At 40.6% G+C, this 19,327-nt stretch overlaps 1 protein-coding gene and 1 long non-coding RNA gene across 8 annotated transcripts in view; one reads left to right on the plus strand and one right to left on the minus strand.

Annotated features, from left to right (window-relative positions):
- Ten-a (tenascin accessory) overlaps window positions 1–19,327 on the minus strand; it is a 482,645-nt gene that overhangs the window by 290,133 nt on the left and 173,185 nt on the right. For all 5 annotated transcript variants that reach the window (XM_012360546.2, XM_067358589.1, XM_067358590.1 and 2 more), the window contains one exon: window positions 4,988–5,046. The gene's annotated coding sequence lies outside the window, so the exon portion shown is untranslated. The remainder of the gene's footprint in view (window positions 1–4,987; window positions 5,047–19,327) is intronic.
- The window catches only part of LOC105668286 (uncharacterized), a 182,976-nt gene that overhangs the window by 86,306 nt on the left and 77,343 nt on the right, over window positions 1–19,327 (plus strand). For all 3 annotated transcript variants that reach the window (XR_001100061.2, XR_001100059.2, XR_001100060.2), the window contains one exon: window positions 9,374–9,462. This is a non-coding gene — a long non-coding RNA (uncharacterized lncRNA). The remainder of the gene's footprint in view (window positions 1–9,373; window positions 9,463–19,327) is intronic.

Here is a 19,327-nt window from a genome sequence, read left to right on the forward strand (position 1 = left end):
TTTTCATTTGCATATTTTTAAAATGATTATTTGTTTTTACAAACACGATATTATGAAACATGGAACATTTTTTCATTACGAATGCGTCTCGGGGAAGGTTGAAAAGTACATGAAAATCCTGACACTTTGCCGAAATTGGTCTAAACACGGCCGTCAATCATCCCCGTGGGTCAAATAGATAGCGCGATGAAGAAAATTGCACGGCAGCGGCGGCCTCCGCGGCATTTTGCGGTGCAGAATGTCAATTAAACGGCGTGGCCGATTAACCATAACCGAAACCTCGACAAAGGCTGGAGCGTGCACGGTTTCGCACTCCGGCGGGTTCATCACGCGATAATTTATATGGTAATTCCAGGGACGTAATAAGTCCCCCTCGGCAAACTCCGGCTGCCACTACACACGATCCTCCGGTGCGGCCGCGGCGTCCTGCGTTGACCCCGGCGCGGCGTTCCATCGGGAGAGGATGGCCTGCCATGTACACATCATTACTAAAAGCGGTCATCGATTCATCGGAGTTCGACCACCGGCCGTGCCCACCGACCGATCCGCCGTGGTAGCGTTGTGCGCGTCAGTGCATAGACGAGTTGACGTATATGCATATATATATATATATATATATATATACACACACATGTGTGTGTATATGCATAGAGTATGCATATATATATATATATGTATATATGTATATATATTCTATGCGCCAACGAGAACGTGTAGGCGCGTCCATTGTCAAATTTTCCCACCCGCGATCGACCGTGCGGGATTTAATTAACACCATCTCGTTAACTTTTGTCGCGACCTATCGTGCCCGTCCGGTGTTATCTCTCACGAAGATGAGCTTGCTTGCTCGATCAAGTGGATCGCTTGTATCGGTGAATTAACGACACGTGTTGTTCTTTTTCGTTGCCCAGTATGTTTACGAGATTTTAATGCATCTCAATGAGTTTAAAGTATCGCACTGTATGCATAATTTTTTTGCACATGTATATACACTATTAGTTTATGTGCCATTCGTAGTTTAGATATATTTGTCATAATTATTTTTAACGTTGACAATCACTCATTGGAAATTTGAAAGGAAGTTATCACATTTAAATCAAATAAATTCGTGTTTACAATAGTTCATAAACTGCAGCTTGTATCCTGTTCTACTTTATAACAATTTGTCAATCGAGATGAAATTATTTCTAGATGACTTGATTGATAGGAGAGTTTTAAATATATTTCAAAACCTGCGTGTCGCGCGATTGATGTTGATTCATGGAGACGAGATAGAAGTTATTAAAAGCAGTGATAATCGATGAGGATGGATGGCATTATAACATTACAGTGAAGCGGTTTACTCATAAATTTTGTTTGCCCCGGCAAAATCGAAAAACCGCGAGGCATCGCTAGGGCGTGAATATATTGACACGAATGTAGCTCCAGCATCAGGGCAGTATTTATTTTCCCGGAAATTTTTATCACAGTGAGCGAGCACAAGTATCGAATATCCGTCACGCATATGTAGCACTCTTTTTGCAGACAAATTGTAGGTGTATCACCTTGAAAACTGTGAGAGTTATTTTTGCTCGTTAGTATTAGTTGACATTGCGAATGTTAATCGTTATGTTTATTTTGCGATTCTATCAATATTTTATATATTTTAAATAGATTCCTATTCGTATTAAACACAAACTCTAAAACAACTCAACAATAATAATATTCTAGATGATAATTATTTTATTTTTGACGATGAGGAGTTGTTTTATTAATATTTTTATGCTAAGTCTTAAAAAAATTTTTTATGTTAAAGGAATGAAGATATAATCTTCATTGTAAACAGCGGTGCGCAAAATGAAGAGTAATGCTTGCGTAGCTCTATCGATGAAAAGCGAAAGAGGAAATGCGCTACGAATAAGAGGAAAGCTAACGATTTCCGTTTAATTTACTTCGAAAGAGAGCTTCCACGTGTCATAGACCGAGTGCTATCGAAAGTTCAAAGTAGCAGTCGATAGAAAGCAAACGGGTCCATCGCCGCGCCGTTTATAGACGTCTCGTTCGAGATCAGAAGGAAGGCATCGGGTCTTAACGACCGTTCCGTTCGATTGCAGTGATTACAAAGTCGATTGTTAGTGACTCTTTGAAGCTCAATTATTCTTGATAATGACTCTTCTATTTAATCACAGATATACATATAGAGTAACGTTTTTATGCATTTCACGCGATCTCGAAAGCATATTTTAGAATAGAAACGCGAGAGCAACGGGCGTATTGTATTACAAATGCAATTTCAAGAGGTGGGATCTTGTTTTAAACCAGCTAAAAGCACTATTTATTGTACTGTTTCCAATTACAAAATGATAAAACTTTCACGCGCAAACACATTTGCAGATCCCTATCGAAATCGCGGCGGTACGGTCAACCATTGCCTACGTCTCCGTCGATAGATGCATTAAGGTACTCGACACTCTATTGCGTTCTACACTCCCGCTTCGCTCTCGTTCCGTAATCTACGATGTAGTTTCGTCTTCATTTGCCAAATGGTCGGTAAATCCACCCGGCGCGACGTCGTCACTGACTACAGGAAAGACGGTTTTAGCATCACGGTATCCAACCGTTGTGGGGGCGTTACGATGAAACTTAACTGCGATGTAAACCCACTTTGGCTCCGCTGGATGCTGCTAGATGAACGTCGTTTCTCTAACACAAAGTCGCACGGGCCATTTAACTATTCTCTGGGTGGGATTATGTGATGCGCAATCGTCGACCTGATCTGTTTTTGTAGGCTCGCGAATATAGAAGATTTGTCTCAAGATGCTGAGCAAGGCATTGTATTATTCACAGTGAAAAAGTTTAAGTACTTATACGAAATATTTATACAAAAATAACGATGAATGAATTTCATGAATCGCTTTTCATTTTATTACTATATATATAATGAAAATTTGTTATATTAAAGTTTATAAATTTGACCGCTATTTTTAAAATCAGTAAATTGCAAACAAATGTGAAGGAGACTTACTTAATTAAAGTGACGTTAAATCAGATGCAAATGTAAATGGCAATCCTCTGATGAGTCGAATATTTTTCGAAAGCTAAATTTTATGAGCAAATATACATAATTCAAATGTGCATGTTTCAAGAAAATTGGAATTATTATATGTTATGCAATCAATAATCGGCATGCAGCGTTTGACTTTTTAATATATGAGGTATGAATTTGATAAAAGGAATAAATGTGATACCGTCCAAAAAGAGAAGCACGGGGTTTCCCGAGACTTTCAGACTGTCACTTTCCCAACCTGCAGAAAACAACATTCTTGAAACGAAAGACTGGTCGTGGAAATTGGATTGTCCTTCGAAAGCCCCTGGGGTGTCATGCGTAGGAACGCGGGATGATTCATTCAACACTACATCCGTGAAATGTTCTGAAACGTTCTACAACCCCGTAGAAGAGAGTAAGCTATAAATAGAAACGAAATTTCGTATGTGTTGGTAGATCTTGGCGAGAAAATTTTACGAGCCGTTTAATGCAGTCCCGCCACTTAAAACATTTAATGCTTCCTACCGAATTCATACCAGGATTGTGCATGCCTTATGCATGTCTTCTGTAACAATAAGATTTCAATAATATCATTGAACTAGATAGATTATTTCTGTAGAATTCTTATTACATTAGATAATGGATCTCTTATACGGTAGGAGCTGAAATTGTAAATTACATTTCGGCAATTACGAACATCCGCGTAGATGTATAAATGGTCTCGAACGGTATATAATTGCATTATACTAAAAAAAATGGAATAAATGTACAAATAATGAATGTAAAAAACCGTAATAAACGGATATCGTAGATTTTTGAAATGCAACTTTCATGTTAGAAAGTAGAAATCCTAGAAGCATTCCCAATTACAAATTGCTCCAACCACTTGAATTTAAAAGCAGAATAACAAAGGTAAATAAAAGTTGGCGTTTGATGGTTGTTTATGTGAACTTTTCTCATTATTTTGTTTAGTAGAACACGCTGGCGAAGTTAGATTAAACATTTTGAGAACATTCTGTGCATCAACGAATCATGAATGTATTCTCAAACACTCGAGCATCTACGAGAGAACAAAAGAACTTGCACTTTACAATAGATGCCTCTGCCATAAGTAAAATTTACAAGACGTGACACCATTCTCACACGAGGATTCGTACTTTTTTGTTCTTCAATTACAAATAAATGCTTCCGCGCGCGCCCTTTGAAGTTGCTCTTAATTCCGCTACTTCAACAACGGAAAAAAATTCTACGGTTTTTCTTGCTTCTCTCCGACGTTATAGCATTCGTCGGAGCGCTCTCGCAAAAAATACACTGGCAGCGCCCAGGATAAACTCGCGGCGTAGCGCAAATGTAAAATGACATGAACATTAAATAAAGCCCGGAATAGCGACAACGTTCTGCGCGTCCTGCAAAGCCTCTTAGATAGAAGTAAATTGTAAGTCTCTTACTCGACTGGTCAACGCCGTAAGCACTTTCGTTTGGTCGGCAAAAACAGCTTGGAGCGTAAGGAGATTAGAGTCGTTATAGCGTCAGCCGAGGACAAAAGTGGAGGAAGTTTCATGCGAAAGTCGCGACCCTCGTCTAACGTTTCACCGTCTCTCGCAAACCGTGCAAAGTGACGGAAAGCCGGCTACCGCTACAAAAGAATCACAGTCGGGATGTACTAAAGTACAAGTTGCGTAACGGTGCAGACGACGTTGAGCCTTCGCGAGAAAGGAATAATTCACGCGACGAAAATGCGAAGAAAGTCTTGCCGTGCCGCGGTATTAAGGCAAAAGAATCTCCTCTGTACGGTGGAATACAGTTCGGATTTCTTCGTATTCGAATAAAAAGCCTTTTATCAAGTGCAACTCTGATCATTGGAATTCGCGGCAATTAACATAAATTAGCTTTAGTATGCTTATTTCAAAAATTCTTGCTGAATGAATGTTAAGAACGTACAATCAGGCGTAATGTACTTACAGTGATGCGACAGACTGGTGGTCAGAATCTGCTTATTAGCGTCCGCGTATTCAGCTGAGCTGAAAATAAGAAATGACACAGTTTCAAATACTATTATCATAGTTGAGCAACTCAGCTAACTTATGCGGAGAAATATCGCTTATATTACTGATAAAATGGTTAAGTTACAATCCTTTTTTTCCTGCGCCTTTTTTCTAAGCATAAAATTCTGCATTTATTTCTGCAATTTTAACATCCGTTAAATTTTATTCTCAGCAAAAAGTGTCTATTAATTATGAGACATTTCAGCGGAGATAAATCTCAACTTACGCGGTGCTCGAAGATTAATGTAGCTGTTTCTTAGAAAGCACCGCAGGAATGCTTGACTAGATATGTATGCAAAGCGGTCCGCGTTTTATTTCAGATGTCTGTTGCTTCCACACGCTATGCAGTAATCTACATAAAGATAATTTTAATATGTAAAACTTTTCATGTTCAACGTCAGACGACGTATCATTCTAAGAAGGTGAAATAAAAATGAATGAAACACAGGTATATAAATTTTGTCGTAAAGCCACATGTAATATTACAACATTAACATACTTAACTATTCGCACCGTTGAAGATAACAATACGCAATTATAAAATTAAATATGAATACACATACAAAAATATACGCAGAACGTATCGTTAGTAATCGTACAATTTTTTATTTTTATCGGATCCGTATAAATAATTTGTCAGGCGACTCTCTCGCGAACGGGACGACGTCTCGGATAATTCATTTGTGCCGGCAGTGTATGTTTGATGTCGGAAGTGGTCCGACTCCCAGACCCACCGTCATCCTCTCGCAGCGGTTTCCGCAAGCTCCGTAGGGTCATTAGCCAACCATTCATTATGCAACTGCGAGGCAGTATTGCGTCAATATGGGGGCGGCAGATTGTTGGCCCAATCGATAACAATGCGCCGTGTTTACTGGCCGGATAATCAACAGACGCAGCTTCTGCTGCCTCGCCTCCGAAGACCAAGCAAGTGGGAATTACGGTCCGCCTCGCTCCGAATGATATTGCGTTCCGGAAGTGTTACCTTTCCTCGCGCCTCTCCGCCCGTCGGCGATCCGACGACGTCAATTTCCGCCACCTCTCTATCTCGCAAGTGCCTCTATTCAGCAGACACGGCTGCGAGGCCATCGGCGTTAAATGATACACGTGATCGAAAAGCTGTGAGGATTTGTAGCCTAATCGTGCGCGTATCGATTCGTGCGCTCGAATCATTCCGATATGATTTTCCACTCTGCAGTTTACATGGCTTAGGCAATCCGAACGCGTGCATCGGCTTTGTAACTATGTGCATACATGAGCGGAATGTAATAACTTTCTGGAAAGTTGATGTTAAAGCACATACACGTTGAGTTATGCAGAATATGGTGATTGCATAAGATATTTTGTCAACAAACCAGTGAAGCCAAAAATCGCGATGTAAGTCAATAATGATGTCAAATTGATGAAACAGTTCGTATCGGGATTGGTTGCGTTAAACCCGCGCTATATCACTTGTGCACGACAAGCTATGCATTTCGATGCGTTCATTACACGAGCGTCTGCTTCGATCGCGATTGCAGAACGGTCGAGCGCGTTTAATCGGCGAACCAAGCCCGTACTCTATGCAAGCCGGCATCTATGAAACGGTCCGAGCGGTGGAAAAGAGGCGCCGGAAGTACGGGCGTCGTGAGATGAAACGTTGCCGGGCGCGATATTCCCGCGCGGAAGGACGCCGGTTCCCTTTGATCTAAGTTGCCGGGAATGCAGGGTGAAGGGACAGCAGCGTGCGTAGCTGTCGCCCAGGAAGTTGGGAGTAATTTGCTTAGTTGGATTAGATCGTGAATTTTGTGCCGCGATGTTTGAGCCGCCGTTCGTCTCGTCGTGCCCCGCGCCATTCCATCTTTCTGTTTCCCTTCAGTCCACCACCATCGACCATCATCCCACTCTCTCGCATCCCACCACCGCCTTATAATTACCATCTTCAGAGACGAGCTTGCCAATTCGTTGCTCGACAGAAGTACGCACTTTGATCCGGCAAGAAGCGGGTATTAACTGGCAGGATAGGCCATCGAAATCCGCGACGGTGCGCAACGTTAAGCGCCATCGCTTTGGATAATGGAGACGCTCCCTGATTTCGCGTGCTTTGATCTACCGGGTACAGCTGGGTTAGAGCGATCAACAGCAGCGGGACCATATAACCGGGAATAATCTGTCATCGAACGGATGTAAACGACTTGCGCGGCGTCACGAGACATCCGCAATTGTGTGGCACAAATGCCGTCTGGCGACTCGAGATGGGTTTTTCGGGCTATAGCATTGCTGAAAGCTTTATCGTTTTACAAAAATAAGTAATTTCGTTTACTTTATTTTAACTAGATTGCAGCGCAAGTTTTGGTCTTCAAACATATTTCCTGTATTTATTAAAATTTGTACTTTTCCACCGCGCAAAAACCGTTTTTCTTTTTTTTCGCATAATCATGCGATCCTTGTCATTCGATCGATTACCGAAAGATCGGTTCCGCGGCGCGACCCAAATTCCATTAGCGTCAAATTATGCGCGGGGTTTTCGTGATTCGCGTGTAGATCACGATACCGGCAGACGCGTACGTGTATGCCCGGGTGCAGTAGGTGCACGCATGCGGAGAGTCGGATATAATCCCGTCGAAACGGCGGTGTTTCGTATGCACGCGTTTCGTATATCTGCGAACGGCGTGGCGCGCGGAATGCCTAACGGCATTGCGAATCCTATACAAGAGACTTCAGGCACGAATGGCGGATCAATGTTTTATCGATATTGCAGCAGACGCAGCACTGATGTACGTCTCGAGTCGGCGGTACGTATATTGCGCGTGCTTTCTGCCGTTTGCAAGAGGATTTATGGATTAGCGTTTGTTTATCGTCGCCCTTGCTACCATTTTCCCCATCGGCGATTCGTGCTTTTTCTACCCGAACGGTCCGCAGACGCGGCGGAAGGCATTAAAATAGGCGATCCGAGAAAAAGCGAAGGAGGTGCGCGGCTCAATACCCTGTGCATGTTATGTCGCGATTCCTCTTCACGTCTTCCATCTTTCTTGTTTTCTTCAATCGGTTGGAGAATTTTTCATACATTTACATTTACAGAAAAAGAATATAATTATTTTTAATAAAAAGTTATCGTTGGTTAAGCATATCGCTTATGCGATTAAATATTAAATAGTTAATTTTATATCTACATAAATTGAGAATCACAAAACTGCACACAATCGAGATATAACTTGAGGAAAATAAAACAATTTCGCGATCTCTCGTAAAAAGGAAAAAATTGCTCGACAAAGAATCACCAAAATTTCTGTAATTGGTAGAGAAGACATAAAAGAAACATGTTAGTAGACAAAGAAGCGATGTGCCTAGCTCATGGTTGGGTCATGCATGAACGCGCGTCTAGAATCCGCGACGTCGACAGCAGAGAAGGAGTAAAACGGAGAGAGAAGGCCAGAGAGGTTACCGCCGTCAGGAAACTTTTGTTTAAAATTGGAATTCCTTTGCGGCTCGTTGGGACTAGGAATGCAGATAGGGCGGAGGCGACGAAAACCATGAGTGGGCGAGACGAGGTCGCCGGTGGAACGGAAGAAATGCGGGTAGCTGAAAAAGGCGATGTACGATATTGTTTCATCATAAAGGGAAGCTTCTTGCTGGCGGGAGAAAGCTTTTAAGGAGCGACGCCGTCAAAACTTAAGCGCATGTTGACGCAAGCTTCCGCTGCGTAAACATTTTGATATACACACGGATTTCTCCGAGCAGAAATTTTCGCAAATTAGCGCAACACGCGCCGTAACATATCGATCGTTAACATATGCGGCGATTGTTGAGAACGGCCGACTAAACGGCACAAATGACTAGCAGTAACAGAAAACTAGTAGTAACAGTCAATAATAAAGACGACTAGCAGAAACAGACAAGTAGTAATAGGAGATTAGTAGTAACAAACACTTGTATTCAATCATTTTGTTTAAAGTACAATAATAAAATTTAATCGGTCAGTAAAATTCAATTTTGTATAAATGAATATGTCAGAATAAAATATAAAATCGATATTTAAGATTTGAAATTTGAGACAGTTTACTCTAATTCGTTGAAATTGTCATATAAATTTTTGTATCGTAATTTCAACAAGGATGAGTATATATCATTCATGACATTGATTTGCGCGGAATTTCTATATCAATAAGCAAGTAACAATTGAACAATTATGTGTTACTTGGCCGAGAGAGTACAGCAATCGTTTAATTAATTTGCAGGTATCTCACGTACGTCTGGAATCATGTTCCTGCCGTACGTGTTCCGCTACGTGGCTAAACGCATTAACCCATAATTATCGAAATTACAGACCCGAGCTGCAACCAACCGAGTAGTCTCCTCACCGCCGTCTCGCAAGATTCCCTCTCGCCTGCTATGCAGCCTATTGCGGATACTTAGGTAAGTACCCCATCTCGCTAATTATTCGAACGTAGCCGCAGCTTCCACGCGGACTTCTCCTTACCGCTAGTTCCACGAACTTAAGAAAGCAGATTGCGATGACTTGATCATTTTAAGAAATTTACTCGCAAGAATCTGCCTGTGGTAGATCGCGTAATCAAGTCACGCGCGCCTCGTCAGTTATAAGAGTCCGAGCAGCTGTTTGCGTTTGCGTGAAGCGAGTTTCTGATATGTCGAAGACGCGAGAGTAACGAATATTTTACGGAAAGTGGCATCTGGCGTAGAGAAACGCCTTTAATTTGCAGCAGCGGAACGATGTCGCGAAGGGGCGGAAGGGACGAAACGTCTCGTTGGAATTTCGCATCGAAATCGATCGTTTGGAACTATGAAATATCGCTATCGACGATGACGTATTTCATTTCGCCCGTCAGTTTTTTTTAAAGGCAAGCATCACGGTTATCGACGACCTTTCAATGAAATAACGGATTCCCCGCGAAAAAAAAGTCCGCCCCGTAGCAGCCGAGGTGTAATTGCGGATGCAGTAAATACTTATCCGGCGTAGCGGCCGCACAGACGCGGAGGCTAACGGAACGATTAGAAGCACGGTATAATTAAGAAGACGTTTTGTTCCGTTTTGCATCGTACTCTGTTTATGACAACCGGGGAGTAACGTTAATTCATTCCGACCGGCTACATTGTCTCCAAACACGGACGAGTTCTAATGCGTATTAAATTAATCTTACGAAAGACCTACGTAAAGTACGAAAACCTAACCGCCGCGGCAAACTTTTTCTATTAGGCATTATCTAGATCCCGGAACACCGCTTATTTCCGTCCAGAAAGTGTTTTATTTGTTAATGCTAGACCGTCTTATCATACTCGTTATTATTCAAGAGTCACGAAGTACCGTACACACGCGATCGTTACATACCGTAAAATGGTCTCTCGCAACCGTGCTTCCTAGCCGGACGGGTTTTTTCGAAGTTTCGATACTTTTTCGAAGCGTTGCCGTTGCCCTAAGATTCTCAGTCCTTGTGCTTGCGAGAGAATATTTCAGGTAAGAAACATTACGCGTTTATGCTATTCGACGTATTGTGTGCACAAAATAATAGAAATATATAAATGATAATTTTAAGACTGTGTAAAAACATTACACATCTGGAATTTATAAGATACTATAAAATTGCTTTAAACGTGATTAAGCCTATAATGAAAAGCGAATAGAATGCTAAGATGGAAGTAAATGAATTTTTACTATCGTTTCCTAGTTTCGCTAATTGTGTTTCCATCACCCGGACTTTTATCCTGATGAGTTCTGGATGAGGGGTGTGGCTGATTCTGTCAAGGAAATTTAGTAGCGATTCTGGCGTTCAACAATTAGGGAAAGTAGGTGCATAAAGTTTCTTCGACTCGTAACTCCGGAGTACTTTTATGCCACTGTTAACTCGCTAAGTGTCGAAAATTACTCGAAATATCTTAATTTAACGCGTTTAAATGTTACATAAAATATATAAAAAGAAATATTTATTTGCACGAAGCATATTAGATCTAATATATATGCACACGAATGAGTATAAATTTATATATCATGCAATTAAAATTTGTATAACGATATCACCACCATATGAAATTCGCGCTTAATTATTCATTATATACACGAATTGCTCGCTATTCCGCTTTGCTAATCAGTACGGAAGTAATTATAGGTGCAAACGAAATGTCGCAACATAAAAAATTGCGAATGCTCTTAAAACGCTGAGTTCTCGTTGCATTAATTACTCTTGTGAAAAATTTACGCGAATTATTAACAATATTGAAATTTGCTCGATCTCATTATATTGACGCGCGCGCGCGCGCGCGCGATATCAATTATAAACAATCAATTATATTAACTATTATTTAAGATCATTAAATAATATATTTATGTATTAAAAGAATTGATATAGACATTTAAAAAATTTCTACTTTCAATAAAATCAGAATTAACGTTCTTTCGCTTTTGTTCGACCCGTTAAGATTTAATGTGCATTTCGGAAAATTGATTCTTGAAATAGAGTCAACACGCGGACGAAATGTGGCGGGCAAAACACTGTAGTCGCGTAATTCGCGCGTATGCACACGGAGTTCGGCGAAAGTTTGGTTTCCCGGGCGCGCCGACACTCCGGCGTGGAACTTTATGCTAATTCGACGCGCCGACTGTACAACATTAATACGAGTCCAACTAGCCGCCACGATGGCGATTCCCACGATTGTAGATGAGCGTTATGCGGGGCGTCTCTTATGAGAATGACACGGCCAATTCGAGATACGTTAATTACGTATTCTTTGTCATTGCGGTTGTTCGAGCGATTAATAATGATAATCAATTCAATCGTTGCGTACATTATTCGTAGACTAATACTACGCGTTTCGGCAGGAGTGTTCAAACTCGAAATCGGTGATAATAGCTGGCTTAGGTTTGCGTTGCGTGCATTTTACACAGGGACGCACGCAAACGTGTGTTTGTGCAGCCGCGGGGAGAAGCGCGAGCAGCGAAGCCAAGGGTTCCTCGCTACAGGCGTCACAACTCATCCTAATTACATCTACCCTCGTTTCCGGATTCTGGGGGTTTCCCGTCAGGAGAGTACACTAGCTCTTAATTAGTATTGCCAACCGGACTTGCTGGCGCGGCGCGCGCTGCAATTGAGACGTTTAACTATATTTCCGCTCCGGAGAATTATTGCGTTCTGATTTATAGCTTGCGTATGCATTGATAATGACTTTCTTCTATCGCTTGAATACCAATTTCAAGAGAATCCATATATGCATGTGTAGATCTATATATCTTAAATCTGCATTATCTTCATGTTTTGTTTAATGTGTTTGATATTTAGTCTCAAAGATCCATTGATACATACAGCTTTTACACGAATGCATTATTGCAATATATCGTTATTTATTAATGCAGTTTCCATCAATCTAGTTTTTACATGGCACAGCCGTGGCAGTAAAATTATTAATATCGCATAAAATTGGACAAATTTTCTCGTGAAATGATAAATTGATACCGTTCGAGACTCAGTCTATCTTTAAATTTCATTGTAACAAATCCGATGTGACTAACGAGCAAATAGTTGTCGGGTTGTCTGAATATATACGATGCGTCGCGCGGAGCACGGCGCGCTCCGGTTTCGCAAATCATTTATAACCTAGCATTAAAAGATCTTAACGCTCGTGTAGCGTAAAAAATGAACGACCAAGTCGGGCCCACTAGCAATTTCGTCTCCCCGGGACATTCTTTCTAATTACCAGAGATTTATTAACGTTGTCGCTGCACAATCCACTTCTTGCATCCCGTGCCACCTCCTGCGCGCTTCCCTTAAGCGAGTTCACTCTGCCCTATCCCGTGACGATCATTCCTAAAGTAATTGCTCTTGCCGTGGTCTGAGCTAAAAATCAGAAATACGTATCTTTTCTTTCTCGACAATCGTAGTCGTTTTATATTTCCTATTTTCATTATTAGCGTATCAATTTAATATAAATATTTCTTACTTACACAAGTACTTACTGCAAGTAATTATAGCGGGTTAAAAATTTGTTTCTATCAACTTGAGGTTGATATTTTTAATTATTTATAAAAACTTTATTCATGTTATAAAGTAATTTTATTAATTTTATATACTAATTTAAACGATATCGTTTATCGCGTTTGTTTAATAGTATAATTTTAAAATACGTTGCGTAAGTAGATATTTTTAATTACATTTGATCAATTAACATTAAAATTCGCTTTTTTAAAGCAATAAAAATACGATGGCTCATTAGATAGAATGGTGTGAATTGGAATGGTAAAAGCATACAGCCTTGTTAGTACGAAGGGTGCAAGTAAGTAAGCATCAAGTAGGGCTAACCGAAATACGAGGGTATTTCGGTGTAATGGGGCAAATCCTATTTGATACTTAACAACTTCCGAGCTTTCCTTGATTTTCTTTTCTGCTTTTTCTTATCAGCTCAGTGAACATGTTACAAGTTTTAAATGTATATCATGATTATTTCAAAATATTGATTACGTCATATGATATAATATGGCAACGTTATTATTTATATATATTTATATACATTCAATAATATGCTAAAGATTATTGGAAATATATTTTCATTGATATAGAATGATACTGTTACGCTCTGTGATATCTACGCAAACACGATATATGAATTCTGTATTATAGCATAATTCACACATTGTATTGCATTTGATATAATTATATTTGAAATAATACGATAGAGATACAATACCGCTTGATGATAACATTCACGTTATCAAGTTACTTATTGCAATCAAAAATGCGTACATTACTTTGATTCACGTATCTGAAATGATACTTGAAATCGGATACAAGTATCTTAGCAAGCCTGTTGCGAAGAGATTATTCTGCTGAGAGTAAGATACGCGTCTTCGTACCGCCGAGTTTCAGATTTTAACTCACGGCAGCTCATTGGGGTGAGGCCGCATGACGGAGAAAAATGGGTAGCAATTTTCCTCAAGGGTAGTCCGACGAACGCGAAGTAAGAAAGTCAAATTGTTAGGTACGTTCTTAAAATCACGGATGAATCGAAATTGAAGGGCGAGACGGAAATGAGCGATGACTTCGTTAAATAATCTGAAAGGAGGAACTAATGGTTTCTTATATTTCACAGGATAATAACGTAGTTTTCACGAAAATTGAACACTCTCGTGCGATATCTCGAATAATTATTTAGCAAATAGTTCCAACAATTCAATGAATTATTAAATGTGTCTATTTGTAAGAAAATTGAGAAGGCATATTCTGATGTCTTGTTATCGAGATACAGATTTTACAGTGACAAGAATTCGGTTGATTTTACTAAAATATAAAGTATATAGCTAGGTATTCTTCAATTATTAAAAAATAACCTGTCAGTTTCACTTGCGCGATTCATTTTGCGCTACAACTTATTTTCCTTTCGTCTTTCTCTCTACTTTTCGTGTCGCATCGTCTCTTTATTTCCGGCATTGAGGGTGACTGATTAAAGAAATCCACGTCAGATGCTCGCATTCTGGACAGAACGCCTGTCAAAAGGTTACGTTAATTGCCTTGCACTTGATTGATTAACGCCCTGATCCTATTAACTATTGAAAAAGATTAGAGGCCCTCTCGAGTGTAGATAGATAGTCCTAACGCTACAAAATCCGATTATGTTTCTATTGTAAGGTGAAAAATGATCCTTTGCATTTCAGCAAGCATGTTGCAGCAAATAATAATTGACTAGTCTTAAAATCAATCATATCACGCGTATTAATATTAATGAAGGGATTCACAGTTTCGAATGCTGCTATTAATAAATCTCGATTGGGATTATCTCGAAAAAGATAATCATTTTAGTGTTTGCAAAAATGATATTTTTTACAATACTCTTACAAAGATGAATAACTCAATAAATGATGTATATACGTTAGGAATTATATATTGTCTTCACACAAAGTATATAATATATATGCGCATTTAGCAGTTACGCTACGGTATAATCAGTAATACGAACGGAACAGTGTAGTCAATACGAACGACATACTTTGCATGAGAATACAATCAGTGCAATTCAGCTGGTGCAGGCACGAAGCATATCACTGCGAAATCAGCCTCACAGTGATATGTCTGTACTATATATACCGCGCATACCGACAAGTTAAATGAACGATTGAGAATAGCAAAAGCGCATAGCCGAACACGTATAAATAGACTCGATTTATCTTACCGGTCTGTACCAGCCGAGTAATTTGTTTTATTATTGTCAAGAACACTTTTAACTCCGGAAAAAGCACTGTTTTCCGTGGGAGGAGGCTGAAATATTTGGATTGCCGATGTTAATGAAGGCAGATATTGCTACCATAATCGTTGCATTAATAGACAGCGGCAATTAAAACTTGCGAGAAATGATTCCGCCGACGTATAGCGTATGCACCGCGTCTGAACTTCATTCAGCCGTGCCTGGGGAAGCCTTGAATTCTCGGCTCTGCGCGAGTTATGCGAATTGATACCGGTAATTAAAACTTTCTCCGATCGTGCCATGATTGCGCTGTAAACGCGAATCGCATTCACCGGTATATTCAAGATTAGACGAGCATTACTGTTTGCGACTCTTAACTCATGGCGTTTATTTCTCAAATCTTTTGTGTCAGGTTTTATCTTACAAATTTTCAGTGTTAAACTGAAATCAAATTAAAACTTATTGAACTAATTCGATAAATACTCGAAAACGGATCCACTATTGGCTCGTTAGATATTCAGTGTAGCAAGTTACATATTTCCGCTGTCACACGTCGCAAATTCGAGATCGGGATACTTAAATAATATATTTTCAAACTGTGAGGTTAGACGGAGGTACGCCGATCATAAATCCAATTATTGGTGAAACTGTTCCGGGTGACGTCACATCCATCCTTCGGCGGCCCTTTCCCTTGGTCTCGATCGGATAACAATTACGGCCGTCTATGCTACACCACTACTCTCACCCAGCCATCGATATCTCATTCCTTTCCTTCGCCCCGATACCCCTTCGACAACTGACCAACACCCCAGAAATGGTCTTCCTCGTTTCGCACTTACGAGATACACGTTCGCGTTCTTCGCCGCAAGTATTCCTTTGTCGTTGAAAACAACAGCAATATCCGACTATAAGGTGCCATTCATAATAATACAGCCTTCGCCTTCAAAAGCATAATGTCACATTGTTTGTCAGCTCGCCAAGTGGCGACAACGTGCACGATCGTCTAAATATCACGAGGTTAATCAATTTGCATGCAAATCTAAAAGAGATGCAGGTATTTGTTCTAATGAAAACTTATAATTACGCAAGCGTTTTTGATAGTAGATAAACGCGGAGGATCATATCGAAATGGACACGTGTAAGACTGTGTTCATGGTGCGTGAAATTATTGATGAGACCAGTGAGAATATTAGTGACGTGACAATGGACAAGCGCAATATGGGACAGGCTTGCCTAAGTATGGGTGCGTGCAGCAGGAGACTATTGACTAGACTGACTACGAGATAATAGACACGCCGGACAATATCTAATGGTAGGGACGTATAAAATTGCGCGCGCGTAGCGTAATACACGACAGTTATGGCAAGAGATAACTATTAGGTTGGTCGTATAAACTGCATGTTTATTAACTCGCGACTATGCACGCTACGGGCTCTAAACGAGCTCGCATGAAGAATTATTTCCTGTCTGCACGGCAGAAGAGTATTATTTTGTAACTTTCGGTACCTTCGTTACCGTGGCTTTATTAACTCCGCGAACGCGCAGACTCCATGTATCATTACATGTATGAATGCGTTTCGAATTACATTAGGAAAGATCACATCAGAGAGCCGCGATGCTCTTAGCTCCGTCGGGATAACGCGGACTAAGAGCGATAAACCGGCGGAACATCACAAATTTGGTATTAGCGGGCAATCGAGCACGAAATAAACAATCGCATTTAAACGTACATCTCTGCCACGAGCCGCCACCGTCCATTTGTCAGAGAATATCACATTTTTCCACTCGGCCGAGCACACACCGAGGACCCCGCTCGCCTGTGTGTGGCCGGTCGCTGTTAGCGCGCGCGTGTATCATAAAATAAATCGCGGCAAATAAAGAAAGCACCAAGATATAGCCGGTTCTCTCTCTCTTTCTCTTTTTCCCTTTTTCTCTTCGTGATGTAGTCTCGCGCCATCTCGATTCCGCCGACGTTCTCCGAAAGCCGACTCCTCCGACGAGGTCTGAGATACAGAAAGAAGCCGAAGGAAGGGACGGGAGAAGGAAGTAGGGTGAATCCACCTTCGCGTCCTTATTCTTTTACCCCGGACTGGATGTGGTATTGTACTCTCTCTTACGGTATTTCTAATAACTTCTTCTTCTTCTGCCTCTCCTCCTTCTCCCTGTTTTCTGTTCCTGCCCCCTGCTGCCTTGCCCCCGCCGTCTTGCCTATCTCCTCCACTTTATCCACCGTTCCCGCTCTCGTACCGCTGTTCTTATACACCTCCGCCCCAACCGCTGTTTTCTCTTCTTCTTCTCCACGTCTGGACTTCACAATGCCAGCAGTAATCCGACACCGTCGAGCCTCTCTCTCTCTCTCTCTCTCTCGCTCCCGCACTGCCCTCCGTAAACCCCCTTGCTCATCGTCCCTGAGTTTCCTCTGAACAACAATTACTCCGCCATATTGTCCGCTATCCTATATCGTAAACGAAAGGTTGGAGGTCGAGTAAAACGAACTCGAAGGACGAGAGAGCGATGGATGGGTGCGGATAAAGATGGGATGGATAAAGATGGAGCGGCGCGGTAGGATCAAGTTTTTAATCACTCTCCAATGTCAGTGGAAAAAGAAATGCGAGGAACTCGACCCGCGCACATCTCTGCCTTTTTTCACTCCGTCGGGCGGGACATAAGTATCGTCACTCTCGTTCCTTCCCGCTTTTTAGATTAACAAAAATAGCACGCGCAAGTTCGCGGAATTTGAGCCTTTTCCGCCGATATCTTTATCTTGAAAGTATAATTGAAATAATTAATACAGTTTTATTGTGCCTTTAACTCTTAATTTTCGTTTACAATATTTATATTATTTATATTTATATGTGTGAATATTTATTCGCGTGTAATATTAAAATTACTAATTAATTTCCGTATTTTTTTTCTTTCTCTTAATATGTTTAATATGTTATATGTTTTTCCTAGCGATAACCTTAACTGATGAATCGAGTTCATTGCCGTAGGCTAGATCACATATTGTTGCAGACGTTAACGTAGGGTGATTATTTCTATGCACCGCTGAACGTGAAAGAACACACACAATGGATGTAAAGACGCGCGTTCACGTGTTTGTTCTCATTTGCATCGACATTGACATCGGCATCCGCAGAGTACGTAATAATTAAAATAAATGTACTTTGTTGAATATTCGACACTATAACAACAGTTGCATTAATCAATACTGTCGCACAATGTCTCACGGCAATCGTTATCGCTTTATTCGCTTGGTTTGCTTTATGTTTCTATCCATGGATACTCTTCTCCTTTTATGCCATTTCTACGTCTTTATAATACATTGTATCATTAAATATCTACAAAACGTAACGGAAATGCATTATTTACAATTCATATATTCGTGACTTTCATATAGACGTCTATTATTTTATACTTTTCTTATATTTTAAAGTGTACGTGTATATTTTAAGGTGTACATGTATAACTTTATCTATACTCCGTAATATTTACGATGCAAGTTATATTGGAAATGTTTCACATTTCAAATTTATCATCTTGTTAATCGATTAGTGATTCTTACACAAGACAAGTTAACGTGATTTGCGCTTATTTGAAAATGGAACGGAAATGGCTCACGATATCGTTAAAAGTAAGTGAATAATAGTTAAGGAACGTTGATAAAATAACGTTGACGACATTTACTCTGCGCGATGTAATACAGCAAAATCTTTGAAATGCGATGACAAGTATCTCGCAACGCTTGCATTGTACAGCGACATATAATAATTCAGAGTTTAAGTGAGGACAGAGCGATAATAATAACCCAAGAATAAGGCACGATGAAAATGTCTATAGCGTCGAGGGTCTACTCTTGCTTGCGCGCGCGCACCTGTCAGAACCATCGGCCATTCCTGGCTTTCTGTCATGCCTTCTTATTGCAAGGTGTCGGGCCGTTATACATGAGAAAATGGCTCGGCACGACTGTCACTCACTTCTGACGTCTGACCCGACTTCGTCGGCGACCGTCGTAAAGAGTGGAGGAAGCTCGCATTCACGCTTGAAAGCGTCGGTACGAGCTAAGACACGTGCAAGAATATCTGCAACCGTGAAATCG

This window comes from Linepithema humile, chromosome 7, assembly GCF_040581485.1.
Source record: "Linepithema humile isolate Giens D197 chromosome 7, Lhum_UNIL_v1.0, whole genome shotgun sequence".
NCBI classification, from domain to species: Eukaryota; Metazoa; Arthropoda; class Insecta; order Hymenoptera; family Formicidae; genus Linepithema; species Linepithema humile.